Source organism: Suncus etruscus, chromosome 15, assembly GCF_024139225.1.
Source record: "Suncus etruscus isolate mSunEtr1 chromosome 15, mSunEtr1.pri.cur, whole genome shotgun sequence".
Lineage (NCBI taxonomy): Eukaryota > Metazoa > Chordata > Mammalia > Eulipotyphla > Soricidae > Suncus > Suncus etruscus.
This window is the reverse complement of record NC_064862.1, coordinates 33697405-33715267: the sequence shown is the minus strand read 5'-3', so window position 1 is coordinate 33715267 and position 17863 is coordinate 33697405. Positions and strand designations below refer to the sequence as shown.

The 17863-nt window shown below is 48.6% G+C and overlaps 1 protein-coding gene across 2 annotated transcripts in view; it reads right to left on the bottom strand.

The window, feature by feature from the left end:
* The window catches only part of AP1B1 (adaptor related protein complex 1 subunit beta 1), a 63110-nt gene extending 53959 nt beyond the window's left edge, over positions 1-9151 (bottom strand). The window contains exon 1 of one of the 2 annotated variants that reach the window (XM_049788962.1): positions 9011-9151. The gene's annotated coding sequence lies outside the window, so the exon portion shown is untranslated. The remainder of the gene's footprint in view (positions 1-9010) is intronic. The other variant, XM_049788961.1, reaches the window with a different exon arrangement.
* Between the last annotated feature and the right edge of the window lie 8712 nt (positions 9152-17863).

Genomic DNA, 17863 nt, shown 5'->3' with positions numbered 1-17863 from the left:
CGCTAACCTAGGACGAATCGCGGTTTGATACCCAAGCATCCCATATGGTCCCCCAAGCTAAGAGCGATTTCTGAGCACATAGCCAGAAGTAACCCCTGAGCTTCACTGGGTGTGGCCCAAATACCAAAAATAACAATAATGATGATAATAATAAAATTGAAAACCTTCCATCCAATTTCCATCATTTTCTCTCCTTTCCTCCCTTTCTTTTTTTTTTTTTTTTGGTTTTTGGGCCACACCCGGTAACGCTCAGGGGTTACTCCTGGCTATGCACTCAGAAGTCGCTCCTGGCTTGGGGGACCATATGGGACGCCGGGGGATCGAACCGCGGTCCGTCTCCTAGGCTAGCGCAGGTAAGGCAGGCACCTTACCTCCAGCGCCACCGCCCGGCCCCTCCTCCCTTTCTTTTTTCTTCAAAGTACTTATTATTAACAAGGTACTATAAAATATATTTTCAGGGGTCAGAGAGAGAGCAAAGTGGGTAGGGCATTTGCCTTGCACACAGCCAATCTGGGTTTGATCCTCGGTATCTCATATGGCCCCCTAAGCCTGCCAGGAGTAATTTCGGGGTTTTTTTTTTTTGGTTTTTGGGCCATACCCGTTTGATGCTCAGGGGTTACTCCTGGCTATGCGCTAGAAGTCGCTCCTGGCTTGGGGGGACCATATGGGACGCCGGGGGATCGAACCGCGGTCTGTCCTACGATAGCTCTTGCAAGGCAGACACCTTACCTCTAGCACCACCTTCCCGGCCCCAAGGATTAATTTCTAAGCACTGTGGCCACACACACACACACACACACACACTGTTATTCCCAGCCCCAAGGATTAATTTCTAAGCACTGTGGCCACACACACAGACACACACACACACACACAGTTATTCCCTTAAGCCTGCCAGGAGTAATTTCTTTTTTTTTTTTTTTTTTTTTGGTTTTTGGGCCACACCCGGTGACGCTCAGGGGTTACTCCTGGCTATGCGCTCAGAAGTCGCTCCTGGCTTGGGGGACCATATGGGACGCCAGGGGATCGAACCGCGGTCCGTCTCCTAGGCTAGCGCAGGTAAGGCAGGCACCTTACCTCGAGCGCCACCGCCCGGCCCCAACCAGGAGTAATTTCTAAGCACTGTGGCCACACACACACACACACACACACACACACACACACACACACACACACACACACACACACTGTTATTCCCTTAAGCCTGCCAGGATAAGCACTGTGGCCACACACACACACACACACACACACTTCATGTTATTCCCTTGCCCATAATGTCAATTCCATGATGCATATGAAATTCCATTTTATATACTACTGTATTCCTAGCTCCAAATCTGATATCTGGCAAACAGAAGGTGCTCAGAAATGAATGATTAGTGTTCAACTCTCTTCTTGGGGAAGTTTCATGTTTTATAAATCAACCTCAGCTAGATCGCAGCATCTATTTGCTGGGTTTGCCAGGATCAGAGAAGCATCTGCTCTAGCTGTCAAGTTATTTTGACAAAATCAAAATTGAAAATGCCAGATCGCCTAGCTCATTTTACAGCCAATAAATGGAAGGTAAATAAAAAATGGTAAGAAAGGAATAGAAAGATAGTACAGCAGATAAGTTGCTTGCAGTGAGTGTAGTTGACCCAGTGAGTGTAGTTGACCCAGCTCCGTCCCCAGCACCACATATGGTCCCCACAAGCAGCACCACAAGTGGGATGGCACTGCCAAGTGGGATGGTCCCAAGACCCACACAAACAAAATGTTAAGAGGAAAAGAGTAGGGTAGATCAGATGGCAACCTCTCAAACAGGAGACAGATGTCCATGATGCTGGTGGCCATAAAGTTCCAGAGACTCTGGGCTGACAGGCGGCCACCTTCCTGTTACTCTAACTGCCTGTTCTTCACTTCGTGTGCTAATGATGTATCAGAGAGGATTATCCTCTCCTGCTTCTGTCCTTCAAATCTCAGTTTGGATAACATCACTGCAGAATTAGCTCCTTTAGGGGCCAGTGATGTGGCCCAGTGGTCAAGTTCATGCCTGGCATGTGTGAGGCCTAAGTACCAGTACCAGCAAAACACGAACAAAAACAAAAATATTTTCCCTAAGTGCACTATGTAGTTTTTGTTTTTGTTTCTACCTCGTCCCAATTATCCCTGCCAGCATGCTGAGGATACAGCACAGAATGAAGCTGACAAATTCCCTTCCCTTCATGAAATTTACAAGAAAAATAAATGAAATAGAAAGTTCCTTAGAGAGGAACAAATTGCCCCTGGAGCAAAGTGGAGCAGGGGAGGTGGATAGAGGGCAGGGTGGAAGGGTTGAAACAAGCTGTGATGGCCCTGGAAGGCCTCCTAGAAGGTGACACTGTCAGAAGAACATCAAAGGTAGGAGTGTGCCTGACCTATTTGCAAACAGCAGGGAAGCTGGGCAAGGAGGTCAGGGAGAACAGAAGGAATTTTCCAGGTTAAGGACTCTGGGAGCCCTGGATGCTTTGGAGGAGTCAAAGGATCTGACTTAGACTTGACTTAGATACTTCCCACCTGGCTTATGTTTTTCTAATTAGCCTTTTTGCTTCTTCTTTGCCTCTCTGCTGCATGAAGAAGATTCAGTAAAGAACCCAAGGGCAGAACCTCCATCTAACTTGATCTTTACGTTTAGCCCAGGGTCAGGTGCAGAGCAGGACTCAGAAAATACTGGATGAAGGAGTCAGTCCTGGACTTATCACTATGCTCTCTCCATCTAGCTACCAAGTTTTCTCTTTTCTCTCTTTCTTTTAGGGATGGGGGCGAGGGGTGAGCCACATCAAAGCAGCCACACCACTTGGTGGCCACTTCTGCTCATTCATTATTCAGGGTTGTTCTCGCAGGTGCTCAGGACACTGTGTGATGCTAGGGATCAAAAGTAGGACTCTTGGGGCCGGGCGGTGGCGCTAAAGGTAAGGTGCCTGCCTTGACTGCGCTAGCCTCGGACGGACCGCGGTTCGATCCCCCGGCGTCCCATATGGTCCCCCAAGCCAGGAGCGACTTCTGAGCGCATAGCCAGGAGTAACCCCTGAGCGTCACTGGGTGTGGCCCAAAAACCAAAAAAAAAAAAAAAAAAAAAAAAAAAAAGTAGGACTCTTGCATGCAAAGCATGCGATCAGCCCTTCAGCCTTCTCTCCAGCCTCTACAGAGTCTTTAGCTAAGGATCTGAAGAAAGACCACAGAAGTAGACTCAGCGATTGGGGCTAGAACAAAATTTTGTCATTCCACTATTAATAGTCTTTTTAAAAAAATCAAACTAGGGGCCGGAGAGATAGCATGGAGGTAAGGAGTTTGCCTTTCATGCAGGAGGTCATCCGTTCGAATCCTGGCGTCCCATATGGTCCCCCGTGCCTGCCAGGAGCAATTTCTGAGCCTGGAGCCAGAAATAACCCCTGAGCACTGCCAGGTGTGACCCAAAAAAAACCACACACAAAAAAAATCAAACTAATTAGAATATGCCATATATTCTAAATAGAATATGCCATATATATCTATTCCACCACAAAGTTCACCTACAGGAGATGAAGCACTTATGTTGTATGTGGCCATGAGCCTGTTTCGATCCCAGTTTGATCCCTTTAGATCCTGATTCAATACCCAGCACTGATATGGTCCCTGAGCACTGCCAGAGGTCACAACTGAGCACAGAGTCAGGAAGATCACTGCTCCAATACCACCCTGCCCCCAATAAGCTGGAGAGGCAATACGGTTGACTGCTTTTGCCTTGCACACAAGAGACCCCAGTTTGATCCCCAGAATCACAAATGGTCCCAGAGCACTGTGCCAAGAGTGGTTCTTGCTCGGTGGTAGTGATAGTACAGGGGGAGGGTTCTTGCCTTGCAAATAACCAATCCAGGTTTGATCCCCAGTATCCCATATGGTCCCCCAAGCACCGCTAGGAGTGATTTCTGAGTGCAGAGCCAGGAGTAACTCCCTAGCACTGTCAATTGTGATCCTAAAAAGAAGCACAGAAAGTGATCAGTGATCACAGAGCTAGCATAAAGCTTTAAGGACTATTAAATCATATTTGGGTTCCTGTCCTTTTGGGGTGTTTCTCCCTCAAATAAATCAACCAATTAATAAGAAATTAAAATACATACCAAAGAGTTGATTTTAAAGCTTCTGAAACCTTGGGCCCGGAGAGATAGCACAGCGGCGTTTGCCTTGCAAGCAGCCGATCCAGGACCAAAGGTGGTTGGTTTGAATTCGGTGTCCCATATGGTCCCCTGTGCCTGCCAGGAGCTATTTCTGAGCAGACAGCCAGGAGTAACCCCTGAGCACTGCCGGGTGTGGCCCAAAAACCAAAAAAAAAAAAAAAAAAAAAAAAGCTTTTGAAACCTCACCTCCAAATTGGGCATCTTCTAGCTGAGAGGCCACAGAGAGGGAACGCTGGGGGACTGGTGACAGAGCACCCTGCTGAAGAAATAACTCTGGACATTCTTTTATTTATTTGTTTTTTTTGTTTGTTTTTTTTTGGGGGGGGGTCACACCCGGCAGTGCTCAGGGCTTATTCCTAGCTCAACGCTCAGAAATCGCCCCTGGCAGGCACGGGGATCATATGGGATGCCGGGACTCGAACCACTGTCCTTCTGCATGAAAAGCAAACACCTTACCTCCGTGCTATCTCTCCAGCCCCAACTCTGGACATTCTAAGTCAGCATTAGACACTACAAGAGCCACCACCACCACCAACTTCAGGGAGACTCATTCAAAGAGGTTATAAGTGAAGAGCATGGCTAAAGACTCCAAAATCTTGAGACTTGGGAATTTAGATCTGGGGCACAGGCCCTCCTCAGCTCCATTAAATAAGAGGTCACAATTCAAAAAAAAAAAAAGTTGCTGGGAAAGGAAAGGCTATGCCAGCAGTGAGGAGTCCTGGAGAAATCTATACGTACCTGAGGCGTCTATGAGGTTAAAACGAGTCAAACCTCAGCAGTGTCCAGCCCCCTCATGGTCACTGTTTCCTTCAAACAAAGAAAGACCTCCTGTGGCCCTCAGCCCCCATGTCTCTGGAAGTGCCCAGGTAGGTTGCAGTAATAGTTTGAGGAGAATGAATCCCACCACTGTCGGATTTCTTTTTACTGAGCACCTACTATGCCCCAGAGATCACTTGACATCAGGAGACACAGTATAAAGAGTTGGTGCTTTTGGGGACTGGAGCGATAGCACAAGGTAGGGCATTTGCCTTGCACACAGCCGACCTGGGTTTGATCCCCAGCATTCCATATGGTCCCCCAAGCCTGACAGGAGTGATTTCTGGGAGCAGAGCCAGGAGTAATCCCTGAGTAATGCCAGGAGCAACTCAAAAAAGGAAACAAAACAAAACAGAGTTGGTGCTTAGACTAGATACGTAACTCAGCAATATGGCATGTGCCTTGTATGTGTGAAGCCCTAAGTTTGATCTCTAACACCACCAAAAAATAAGAGGGCTGAAGAGAAATAGTATAGCAGTTAGGGAGTTTGTTGCATGCAGCGAACCCAGATTTGACCCCCATGATCCCATAAGGTTCTCCAAGCCCTATCAAAAGTGATCCCTGAGCACAAAGCCAGAAGTAAGCAATGAGCACCACTGAGTGTGGCCTCCAAATGAACAGCAACAACAAAAGGAACAGTTCTTTGCAGAAAAACAGCTGAGTTTGGGATAGGTAGAAGTGTGAAGTAGGGGAGCCAGAGAAATCGTACAGTCGGTAGGGTGTGCCTTACACCAGCTGACCCAGGTTCAAATCCCAGTACCCCATAGGGTTTTCTGAGCCAGCCAGGAGTAACCCTGGAGCACTGCTGAGTGTGGGCTTCCCCACCCCTAAAAAGCAGCAGGAAGTAGGAAAGGTAGCACAGAGGAGTCAGAAGCACTCAAAAGATCTTTTATGCCATGCTAAGGGAAGCAAGAATTAGCCCAAGGACAATGGTGAGGCCCTAATAAACAGCAAACAGGGTTTTTTCTTTTGTGTTTTTTGGCTGTACTGAGCAACAATTCGACCCTTGAATAGGACTTCCTAAAAAGGATTTCCCAAAAGTTTAAATCCAAGTTTCTCTCTGGCATTATCCACTCCTCTGTGTAGAGAAAAAGACACAAAATTGTTTTCAGATCGGGTTCATCACAGTCACCACTAGTCTTTTGGTGTTGTTGTTGTTGTTGTTGGTCACACCCAGCGGTGCTCAGGGGTTACTCCTGGCTCTGCACTCAGAAATCGCTCCTGGCAGTCTCAGGGGACCATATGAGATGCTGAGGATTGAACCCAGGCCTGTCCTGGATCGGCTGCATGCTAGGCAAATGCCCTACCGCTGTGCTATCACTCCGGCCCTGACAGTCACCAATCTTAAAAAGAAGAAGAAAAAAAAAAAAAAAAAACACATAAAAGCACACCTGTCCCTGCCAAAGAGATAGTATAATGGTTAAGATGCTTGCCTTGCAAGCAGCTGATCTGGGTTCGGTCTCTAACACCAAATATGGTCAATTGAATCCCGCCAGAAGTAACCTCTGAGCACAGAGCCAAGAGTAAGCCCTTAGCATTAACAGGTATGGGCCCCCTAAAAAATAAAGAAGTGGAGAAAAATGGCTTTCCCCAGAGAAAAACGAAAGTTTTCATGGGTCGGATACTCCTCAGCTTTCTTGGCTACACCAGAAGGGTGGCCATCCCCAGGTCATGCCCGCTCAAGGCTGGCGTTGCAGGTGCTGGGTGCCAGGTGTGGGGTTTTATGAGACATGAGCAGTCAAGACATGCCAGTTACAGAGAACTAGAAAAGGATGAAAGGTAAATAGAGGGCCAGAGGGACTGAGCTTGTTCTGACACTTTTAGAAAGTGAAAAAAGAAGGAAGGAAGCCCTGCTGGGCACAGGATGGTCCTTTTGTGCAGAAGGAAGCACACCCCACTGGCTAGGCCACTTCCCCCCAAACTCAGGCCCTCAGCACGTGTCAACTGACACTCAACACCACAACAGGCTGCCCAAATTTCCTTCTAACTCCTCCCGCACTGATACTGGGGGGCAGGAGGAAGAAGCGGGTGGTGAATCTTCTCTCGGAGCTGAGGAAAAGGAGGCCAAGCTGAAATGAAGCAGGTTGTCCAGGTCCTACCACCACACTGCCGGGCTGACTCATGGGGAGTCAGGGAGCACAATTTCCATTATAAAACCTCAAGACTTTTAAGCTACTAGGGGTAAAGCCTCTGCTTGTCTCAGATCAACAGATCACTGCATACAGCCTCTGAGGGATCAGATTCTTGGGGAACAAGTGAAGCTGCCTTTGGGGGCTGGAGATGCAATACAAGAGGAGAAGGTGATAGCTTTGCACGCAGATGACCTCGGTTCCATCCCCGATACTGTATGTGATACAGTCCTGCTGAGTTGTGTGGGTCCCAAAACACCCAAAAAACGTCCACAGGAACCTGGTAGGCTCAACTCAGAACTGGATGCTCTAGCCTCTGCTCATGTTTCTGCCATCTGTGACAGACAAGTCGTTTCATTCCTCCCTCGGAAGAACAGGGATAAGGTGACAATATTAAGTTTCCTTTGGATAGAATGGAAGGAGAACAGATCATGAAATTTAAAAAAATATATATATAATCTTTCTTTAACTCATTCGGCAGTGGTAGGTAGACAGAAAGAAAGCCAAGGCCCGGCTGCTCTCAGGAAAACTAAGGCAGAAGTGGAATAAAAGTATATTTAGGGGCTAGATCGGTGGCTGGATTGGTGTCTTGCATAAGCTAACCTAGCATGCACGGCAGTTCGATCCCCTGGCCTCCCATAAGGTCCCCCAAGTCAGGGACGATTTCTGAGCGCATAGCCAGAAGTAACCCCTGAGCGTCATCGGGTGTGACCCGAAAACAAAAACAAACAAACAAAAAAGAATATTTACAAAAGAATAAAGTTCAAACTTACAAAGCCTGGTCCTTGCTTGGGCCACCTCTCCATCTGCCAGGCCAGATGTCCTCTCCTCAGCCAAAAAGCTAGGAGGCTTCCAAGAAGCGTGGACCCTTCCCTCCAGCCCAAAAGTTCCCTAGGGCCATGTGGCTCCTCTTGACTCCGACAGGAATGTCTTTGCAACCACTCTTGGAAGAGGTTCTAGCCAGATATTCTTGAAATTTGGCTTCGCAGCTCAACAGCCTCAATATTCGGGCAAAACTTCCTCCTCCCATCGCTGACCATCACTTGCCTGTGGTACTTTTTCATTAAAGAAAGTGAACCACACGTCCTTTACAAAGGCCAGAGAAGAAAGTGACGTCTTCATCCCAAAGCCAAGCAACGCAAAGCAGCGAAAGGCATTAAACAGCTCTCTGAGGTCCCGCAGGTTCCTGGAAGCCTGTGCAGTAACCCAAGTTCTGGCCACGCACCCCAGCTACCCTTCCCCGAGTGATTCAACCACGGTGAGCCTCGGGTGAGCCTCTCGACGACCAGGGGATGACCACCGGACCTTCCACCAGCACTAAGGGGAAAGCCTGACATAGAAGTGACGTGTCTGGCGCAGGAACTGGAGCACCACGGGTCGGGGTGTGTGTGGAGGGGGCTGCATTCCCGGGGTCCCCGACTCCTGAACTTGTCTTTGAGACACCAGAGGGCAGACGGTGCCCAAAGCTACCCCGCAGCGGGCCGGGCTGGTTCCTGATCGTCTCCACCACCACCCCACCCTTTTCAGAACCCCAGCAGAGAGATAAGGCCGGGGAGGCCTGCAAAAGGTCGGTCGTGTGCATGACTCCCAGACCGGACAGGACTTTCGCCTCGGGCCAGGGCCGGGCTCCCAGGGGCCTAACTCGGCCAGACGCAGCGCTGGGAGACGCAGCTGCGGTCCCGGGGGCGTGCGGGGTGCGAATGAATGAACCGGCGCTGCGTCCGCCTAAGCCAGGCCTGGCAAAGTCCCCCGAGCCCGTCGGCCGCCCAGCCCTGGCTGTGACCTCTGACCCTGTGACCTCTGACCCCGCCGTCCCCTCACCTCCAGGTCGCCCCTTGCTCCTCACCCCACTCCTTTCCCCCGGCCCGGCGGGGAGCCCCACTTCCTCACCCGCTGGTCAGAAGGGCTCCCGGCTGCCCCCGGCGCGGCTCGGCAGCAAAATGTCCGCGGCCTCCGCCTCCCGAGCTCTCCCGGTGCGTGTCCCCGCCGCCGGCCGCTGCGAGCCCCGCGGCTGTCACCTGCCGGGCGGAAGTGAGCTGCCCCGCGCGCCGCCACTTCCGGTGCACGCACGGCCCGGGGGCGGGGCCAAGGGCGCCTCCGGGCGGGGCCGGGTTGGTGGGAGGAGGAGCCTACGCGAAGGGGCGTGGCCGAGTGGGATTGGCCCCGCCCCGTGCCGGAGCGCTAGTACCGCTGGGGAGGGTGCTTGCCTTATGACAGACGGCCCAGCACGTTTCCATTCTCCACTCCTGAGCACTGACTGCCGGGTGTGACTTTAACCCCACTCATCCGTCCCCCAAAATGATCCTGGGGACCAGAGCTTATATATAGCACAGCTAGCTGTACAGAGAAGAGCAGAAGTTTGCTAGATATTAATTTTGGGGTGTGGATGTGTCTATTCAGGGATCAAACCCAGGGCCTCACACATACAAAATACCTGCCCTACAATTGAACAGCATTTTTTAAAAGTTGTTGTTTGTTTGTTTGTTTTTGTTTTTTTTGGATAATCCCGGCGGCACTCGGGTTATTCCTGCAGGGCTCCATACTCAGAAATCGCTCCTGGCAGGCATGGGGAGTCATATAGGATGCTGGGATTCAAACCACCGTCTTTCCTGGATTGGTTGCTTGCAAGGTAAATGCCCTACCGCTGTGCTATCTCTCCTGCCTTGAATCTTTTTAAAAAAAATTTTTTTGCGAGGGGAAAGAGGTCAGAGTGACAGAGGGTAGAGCTACAGCCAAAATTCAATAATAATAATAATAACAACAACAAATTTTAAAGTTTTGTGGGAAGGAGGCTGGAGCAATAGTACAGTGGGTAGGGCGCTTACCTTGCATGAGGCCAACCTGGGTTCAATCCCCGGCTTCCTGTGTGGTCCCCCTGAGACTGCCAGGAGTGATTCCTGAGTGCAGAGACAGAAGTAACCCCAAAGCATCGGCAGGCATGGTCCAAAACCAAAAATTTTTGCCAGGAGGAAGGATGGGGAGACACAAGCAGTGCTAGGGGTGGTGTTGGTGGCACTGATCCCAGAGCTATGTTCTCCGCTTCCATGAGCTCTGCTGCCCCCATGACCTCTGCTGCCGATGAGAGCCTGTCCCAGCCATGCAGTGCTGCTTGGTTTCAAAGGCACTTGGGAATCTCATGCGGGAAACAAAACTTGGGGCATCTGCTTGCAGAGCACAGTTTCCAGCTCTTTGCTTTTATTTTGTTTTGATTTTGGCGTTTGGGCTGCATATGCCAGTGCTCAGGGCTTACTCCTGGCTTTGTGCTCAGGAATCACTCCTGGAGGTGCTCAGGGGACCATATAATGGATGTGTCAGGAATCTCGAACGTGGGTCTGCTGCATGCCAGGTAAGCTCCTTACCTGCTGTATCTCTCTAGCCCAGGGGTCTCAAACTCAATTTACCTGTGGGCCGCAGGAGGCAAAGTTGGGGTGATCCTTGAGTGCAAAGTCAGTAGTAAGCCTTAAACATGGGGGGGGGGGTGACCCAAACAACTAAAACAAAACAAAACAAAAAAAGATTCCTCTAGGGCAGGGCCACAAAATGTTGTACGGAGGGCCGTTTTCGGCCCGTGGGCTGCGAGTTTGAGACCCCTGCTCTAGCCTTTATTTGGGGGGGGGCACACCTGGTAGTGCATAGGGGTTACTCCTGCCTCTGTGCTCAGGAATTACTCCTGGCAGGCTCAGAGGACCACACAGGTTGCCAAGGAATCCAACCCAGATGGGCCACATGCGAGGTAAACGCCTGACTCCTGTAATATCACTCCAGCCCCTTTCCCAGCCTTTTAAACTACCTCTCTGGTCCCAGCATTACCACCTTTTTTTTTTAGTTTTTGGGTCACACCCGGCGGTACTCAGGGGTTACTCCTGGCTGTCTGCTCAGAAATAGCTCCTGGCAGGCACGGGGGACCATATGGGACACTGGGATTCGAACCAACCACCTTTGGTCCTGGATCGGCTGCTTGCAAGGCAAACGCCACTGTGCTATCTCTCCAGGCCCCAGCATTACCACCTGATAAATGGAAGATGGCTTTTGTGCTGGAATCAGAACAATCCTGAGGGGCCGGAGCAATAGCACAGCAGTAGGGCGTTTGCCTTGAACACTGCTGACCCAGGAGGGACCTGGTCCCCTGAGCTAGGAGTGATTTCTGAGCACAGAGCCAGTAGTAATCCCTGAGTGTCACCGGATGTGGCCCAGAAACAAAACAAATAAACCAAAACAACCCTGGGGGCTGACGATAGCATAGAGGTAAGGCATTTGCCTTGCATGCAGAAGGATGGTGGTTCTAATCCCAGCATCCCACATGGTCCCCTGTGCCTGCCACGGGTGATTTCTGAGCGTGAAGCCAGGAGTAACCCCTGAGCACTGCCGGGTGTGACCCTCCCCCCCAAAAATAAATCCTGGAAGTACAGTGCTGCAGATGTGGGAAGGGTTCTTCAGGCTTCCACACAAGTGAACTGGGCATTGGGTCCTTCAGAAAATATCTCCCAGGTTTCTAATTCTGAACCAGGTTCTAGAGTGGGTGCAGTACAGGCCCTGCCCTTGATGAACCTACACTTTTCTGAAGAGACACAAATGTTATGGATGCTGTGAGAAGGATGTGCTAGGATTACAAGAATAGTAGCCAAAGCTCCTGGGACTTGGGGTGGGGGGAGATCAGCAGAGGCCTGCATGGAGTTGGTCGCTGCATATAGTCTAAAACTCTGAGCACTGATAGATATTCATAGAGCACCTATTGTGTGCCAAGCTGAGTGCTGAGTCTCACTGGATCTCATATCTTTTCATTGAGGCTGTGGGGGATGCAAATCCAAGTCTATCTCTGAGTGTGGCCAAGCTTAGAGACTGGACCCCAAGTAAGGTGCTTTCTCATAAGTTCCATTCATTCACCTAAAATTTGTCATTGTAAATGACAATGTGATTTCAAAGATCTAACCTGGATCTTCCACAGACATAGGATACATTCCAGCCCTTTGTGCTATCCTTTGGGCTCTATTTGGGGGGAAAAGGGCCTGGTGCTTAGAGATCACTCTTGGTGATTCTTTTTTTTTTTTTGGTTTTTGGTTCACACCCGGCAGGGTACCTCCTGGCTCTACATTTAGAAATCGCTCCTGGAAGGCTTGGGGGACCATATGAGATGCCGGGGTTTGAACCACCGTCCTTGTGCATGAAAGGCAAATGCCCTACCTCCATGCTATTTCTTTAGCCCCTCTTGGTGGTTCTTGGGGAACCGTATATGGTGACAAGGATCAAACCAGGATTGGCCTTTTGCAAGGCAAGCACCTTAGAGCTGTGTTACATCTCCAGCCACCCTGTTTTTAACTTCTTGAGGTAGGTCCATACTATTTCCTAAAATGGTTTACATTCTAAATTAATCTGATCACTGATATACATTCTAACCAACAGTATACAAAGGTTCTGTACCTTTTTAAAATTTATTTATTTATTTGGTTTTGGGGCCACACTGGGTGGCGCTCTGGAGCTACTCCTGGTTCTGTGCTCAGAAATCGCTCCTGGCAGGCTCGGTGGACCATATAGGATGCCGGGGATCAAACCACCATCTGTCCCATGCCAAACAAATGCCCTAACCACTGTGCTATCACTCCGACCCCTCCTTTTCTTTTTTTAAAAAAAAAATATTTTTTTATTTTTTATATTGGGGGGTCACACCGGTGGCACTCGGGTTACTCCTGACTCTGTGGTCAGAAATCACCCCTGGCAGGCTCAGGGGACCATATGGGATGCTGAGATTCGAACCGCTGTCCTTCCTATGTTGGTTGCTTGCAAGGCAAACGCCTTACCACTGTGTTATCACTCAGGCCCCTTATATATATATTTTTTTTTTTTTTTTTGGTTTTTGGGTCACACCCAGCAGCGCTCAGGGGTTACTCCTGGCTCTACGCTCAGAAATTGCTCCTGGCAGGCACAGGGGACCATATGGGATGCGGATTCGAACCACCGACCTTCTGCCTGTGAGGCAAACACCTTACCTCCATGCTATCTCTCCGGCCCCGCCTTAAATTTTTATTTAAAGAAAATGTCACATAGTTGAATAGCTGACCATATGCATTTTTCTAGATAAGTGAAAACAAAGTTATTTAAAATAGAAAAATAAAAAAAAGGTGGGGCTGGAGTAGTGGTGTAGTGATAGGGCATTTGCCTTGCACATGGCTAACCTAGGACGGACTGTGATTCAATTGCCTGGCATCCCATATGGTTCCCGCGTCCCATATGGTTCCCCGAGAATCAATTTCTGAGCACATAGCCAGGAGTAACCACTGAGCATCACCGGGTGTGGCCCCAAAACCAAAAAATAAAATAAAATAAAAAAGGAAAAGAAAGAAAATTTAAAAAAGAAAGGAAAGGAAAATGAAGTACAGTGGCAAGCTAATTTATAAAATCATTGTACCTCCAGTGAAGTCAATACAATGACAGAAGGTTTTGTAAGCTCTTGTTAGCTTTCAATTCTGTTTAATTGATGTGTTCCTATAGGGATGACAGCATCAACCAAATAAAGTTGTCCAGGAATTCCAAGAACTACTTTTTTTTTTTTTTTGTGGTTTTTTGGGTCACACCCAGCAGTGCTCAGGGGTTATTTCTGGCTCCAGGCTCAGAAATTGCTCCTGGCAGGCACAGGGGACCATATGGGGCGCTGGGATTCGAACCGATGACCTCCTGCATGAAAGGCAAATGCCTTACCTCCATGCTATCTCTCCAGGCCCCCAAGAACTACTTTTGATACTGTGGCTTTAGTGGGGCATGTTCTCAGCTGCCAGGCCTCGCAGAAGAAGGAGGAGGGTGTGTGTGTATGTGTGTGTGTGTGTGTGTGTGTGTGTGTGTGTGTGTGTGTGTGTGTGTGTGTGTGACAATGGTGTACCTGAAGTTTGGTCAGATTGGTGTCCCGAATGAGAATCATAGAGGAGTGGTAAGGCAAAGTCATAGGCAAAGCAGTGATTCTGGGTGATGGGTGCAGCAGGCATGGCTTCAGCAGTACCTGAGTGTGACCCCCAAATGAAAACAGAACAAAAAATTCTCTGTTCACAGGCCCGAGTGACAGCACAAGTGATAGCAACCTTGCATGTATCCACCCCTAGTTCAACACCCAGCACCCAATATGATCCCTTGAGCCAACCAGGAATGGTCTCTGACTGCCAGTTTAGGAGTAAGTCCTGAGCATCATCTGAGTGTGGTCCCAAAACTAAAACAAAACAAAATGTTCTGCCCATTCTTAATTAGTTTTGGTTTTTTTTTTTCTCCTTTTCCTTACTCTTGTCTCTGTAATGACTATCACAGATACTTGTTGCCAAAAAACTTAGTAGTTATGTCACACACTTCTTTAGCTAAAACACCTGCTGAGAGTTGCACACTTTGTGCATCTTTTGGTTTTAGTGCTCTCAGGGTTCACACACTTGATCTTGGCGCTCTCACACCTGGCTGTGTTGTGTTGATATCACACATTGTTGTGGCCTCAGGATCTCAAACAGCTGCTGGGATCACAGGCATGGGGTATGATGCCAGGATCAAACCCGTGGCTCTCTCCAGGTGCACTATAATAAATTTTCTCTGCCTTGATTTTTTTGGTTGAGTTTCATGAGTCCTTTGCATACTTTGAATTTTTTTTTAACTTTGAAGTTTTGTTCTTACTTTGAGCTCTACCCAGCAGTGCTCAGACCTTACTCCTGGCTCTTCACTGTCAGGGATTGGGAGTATCATATGGGGTACCTGGGACTGAATCCAGGTCAGTCACATGCGTGGCAAACCCTATTCACTTTGCTACAGTCCCAGTCCCAATATACTAAAACATTATTTAAAAATTTTTTTTTGATTTATGGGTCACACCCAGTAGTGCTCCTGATTCTTCACTGAGAAATAGCTCCTTGTAGGCTCAGGGCACCATATGGGATGCCAGGGTTGGCCGCATGCAAAGCAAATGCTCTGCTGTTGTGCTGTTGCTCCAGCCCCATAAAATATTTTTTTCTGCCTCTCTGAGCCTCCTTTCATTTTTTTCCTAGTTGTTCTAATTTCTTTTTTGTTTCTGTTTTTGTTTTATATGTTTTTGAGCCACACCTGGTGATGCTCAGGAGTTACTCTTGGCTATGCACTCAGAAATCGCTCCTGGCTTGGGGGATCATATGGGACGTTGGGGATGGAACTGCAGTCTGTTCTAGGCTAGTGCGGCCAAGGCAGACGCCTTACTGCTTGTGCCAACACTCCAGCCCCATGAACTAGATTTTTATTCTATTATTATTTATTTTGTTTCTCACTTGTTCCTTGGAAATACTTTATGTTGGTGCCTTTCAACAAAACAACATCTTCAAAAAATAAAGGCATTTTCTTGTTTTCTATTACATCAAAAAGTTTTTTCCTGGGCCCGGAGAGATAGCACAGCGGCGTTTGCCTTGCAAGCAGCCGATCCAGGACCAAAGGTGGTTGGTTCGAATCCCGGTGTCCCATATATTCCCCCGTGCCTGCCAGGAGCTATTTCTGAGCAGACAGCCAGGAGTAACCCCTGAGTACCGCCAGGTGTGACCCCCCCCAAAAAAAAAAGTTTTTCCAAATAAACTACCCTAGGATCAAGATTATATACAATATAGTTTATTAACTATTTTTGCTTCTGGTTCCCTGGGTGCATGACGAGATCTGCATTATGTTACCGCCTAGCATGTGCACTGACTGTAATTATCCTGATTTCCAACTGATAGTTTGTAAATAGCAGGTGAAAATTTTGACCCCAGGTCTGTGGACCTCCGCGGGGCCAAGGATCGGAAGGATCCTGAATCCATAAACACAGTTGCAGAGTCAGAGGCTGTGGCCACCTCTTGCGTGTTCATTTGGCTGGCTAGAAGGATGGTTTTCAGAACTAGACAGTTCTCCCGCAGAGTACTTCTTTAAACAAGGCCCAGGGCACCAACGGTTGTGTCTCATCTATTCTCTCCTTACCCACACACACAAAAAACAAAAACAAAAACAAAAAAACACAAGTTAGGAGCTGGAACAATAGCACAGCGGTAGGGCGTTTGCCTTGCACTTAGCACGGACCTCAGTTTGAATCCCGGCATCCCATATGGTCCCTCATGCCTGCCAGGAGCAGGAGTAAGAAAGTAAGTACAGGGGCCGGGTAGGTGGCGCTGGAGGTAAGGTGTCTGCCTTGCAAGCGCTAGCCAAGGAAGGACCACGGTTCGATCCCCCGGCGTCCCATATGGTCCCCCCAAGCCAGGGGCGATTTCTGAGCACATAGCCAGGAGTAACCCCTGAGCGTCAAACGGGTGTGGCCCAAAAACCAAAAAAAAAAAAAAAAGAAAAGAAAGTAAGTACAGCGGGTAAGACAAGGCACTTGCACACAGCCAACCAAGGCTTGATTCTCAGCATCCCTTATGATCCCTCAGTCTGAGCCAGGAATAACTCCTGAGTGCCGCTGGGTGTGACCAAAAAGACAAAAACAACAACAACAACAACAAAAAACCCAACAAAACAAAACAAAACAAAACAAAAAAACAAGTTAAAAAAAGGAAAGTAAAGGAAAGAAAATCCCTTTTTGTCACTCATACACCTCACACGGGCTCTGGGCTCCCTCTGTTGGCTCCAGGCAGGGCTGCACTCAGGCCTGTTTCTACCTTCTTTGGTTTCAGGACCAGTCCAGATGCAGTGTTCAGGGCTCACTCCTGGCTCCGACTGAGGGAGAATGTGGGCAACGATAATTTTGACTTTTTTTTGGGGGGGGGCACACCCGTTTAATACTCAGGGGTTACTCCTGGCTAAGCACTCAGAAATTGCCCCTGGCTTGGGGGTACCATATGGGATGCCGGGATTCAAACCAACCACCTTAGGTCCTGGATCGGCTGCTTGCAAGGCAAACGCCACTGTGCTATCTCCCCTGGCCCGATAACTTTGACTTTTAAGGCAAGTTTTCGAAGTTATCTCTAAGGAAATCACCAACCTTTCTTTTTTTTTTTTTGCAAGAGGATTATAACAGGTCACACCCAGTTCCCAGGGGCTGTTGGTTTACTGAACCTACCCTAATCAATATTCGAACTCCACCCTAGGGTGTGATATGGTGATGGAATATTGGATTATTCCCTACTTGGTATTCCTCTCCTACCCTAGGGTGGAACCTGATTCTTGTCAATAAAAGCAAGGGCCTGAGGAAGGCAGGCTCATTCTTCAGTCTTCTTCCACAGAGCTGCAGAAAGCTTGGGTGGTTTGAATTGCTTGATTGAGTGTTGGATTTCCTGAACCGGTTCTTGTAACTCTTCACTGTGTAGATTATTTCCTGCGTCAACTTTTGCTTCCAGCTCTGTGTCTTACCAGATTCTCATTTTGGAGCCTTAGGTTCCAGTAACAAGGGCTACTCCCAGATCATTGCTTGGGTTCTCTTCTGAGGGGCTGCACCCCCAGCTCCTGCATGCAAAGAGTTGCAGAACTTGGTTTCTCAATAGTCACATGCTTCCTAGTGTGTTCCACACACACTAGGAAAGTTGTAACAAGAAGTGCTTTTGGGGTTGGAGAAATTGGAGATGGAGCCTGCCTTGACCATTGTCAACACAGGTTCAATCCCTGGTTCCCTATAGTCTCCTAAATCCTTCCAGAAGCAATACCTGAATGCAGAACAGGAATAAGCCCTAATCACAACCAAGTGTGGTCCACAAGCAGACAGACAAACAAACCCAACAAAATAATAAAATAAAACAAAGAACCAAAAGTTGTTAGGATTCGAGTTGATATCCATGTTGATCCTGAGAGTCAAAGACC